Below are 895 nucleotides of genomic sequence, written 5' to 3' on the forward strand. Positions count from 1 at the left end.
GGACTGGAGCTGGAGAATCCTCTTCCTGGTGGTGTTGGCTACAGGTAAGGGATTCCCTCAGTCCTTTGGCAGAGGAGGGGAACAGGGCCAGTCAGCATGACTTCATCGCCTCCTATTCCCTCTCCACAGGTGTCCACTCCCAGGTGCAGCTGGTGCAGTCTGAGGCTGAGGTAAGGAAGCCCGGGGAATCCATGAAGGTCTCCTGCAAGGCATATGGATACATCTTCACCAGCTATGCAATGAACTGGGTGTGACAGGCACCAGGAAAGAGCCTGCAGTACCTGGGATGATCCAACATGAACACTGGGAATCCAACGTATGCCCAGGGCTTCTCTGGTCGATTTGTTTTCTCCATGGACACCTCTGTCAGCACAGCCTATCTACAGATGAACAGCCTGAACTCTGAGGACACGGCCGTGTATTACTGTGCAAGAGACACGATGTGAGAACCCACATCCTGCTCATGTCAGAAATGCTGTGGAAGGCTCATCTGTGCTGGGCTGAGGAGGTGACAGGGACAAGAAAGCTAAAAGACACTCTATGACAGTTTTCCAAAGTGGCTGCACAACCTTGCATTCCCACCAACAGTGTAAGAGGGTTCCCCTTTCTCCACGTCTTCTCCAACACATATTGTTTATTGTCTTGTTAATTTTGGCCATGCTACCTGGTGTAAGGTGGTATCTCAATGTGGTTTTGATTTGAATCTCCCTGATGGCCAGTGATGATGAACATTTTTTCATGTGTCTTAGCCATTTGTATATCTTCGTTAGAGAAGTGTCTGTTCATCCTTTCATTTTTTTGTCTGAAAATTAAATAAGATGAGGGGAAAATTAAGCCATATAAATTGAGGATTTGTCATAATGAATGCTTCTTAAATCAAATATAGGTCACAAAT

At 46.7% G+C, this 895-nt stretch overlaps 1 pseudogene; it reads left to right on the top strand.

The window, feature by feature from the left end:
* The first annotated feature begins 4 nt into the window (after positions 1-4).
* LOC132009048 (immunoglobulin heavy variable 7-4-1-like) lies at positions 5-454 on the top strand (annotated as a pseudogene).
* The last annotated feature ends 441 nt before the right edge of the window (positions 455-895 follow it).

This window comes from Mustela nigripes, unplaced genomic scaffold (genome assembly GCF_022355385.1).
Source record: "Mustela nigripes isolate SB6536 unplaced genomic scaffold, MUSNIG.SB6536 HiC_scaffold_3699, whole genome shotgun sequence".
Lineage (NCBI taxonomy): Eukaryota > Metazoa > Chordata > Mammalia > Carnivora > Mustelidae > Mustela > Mustela nigripes.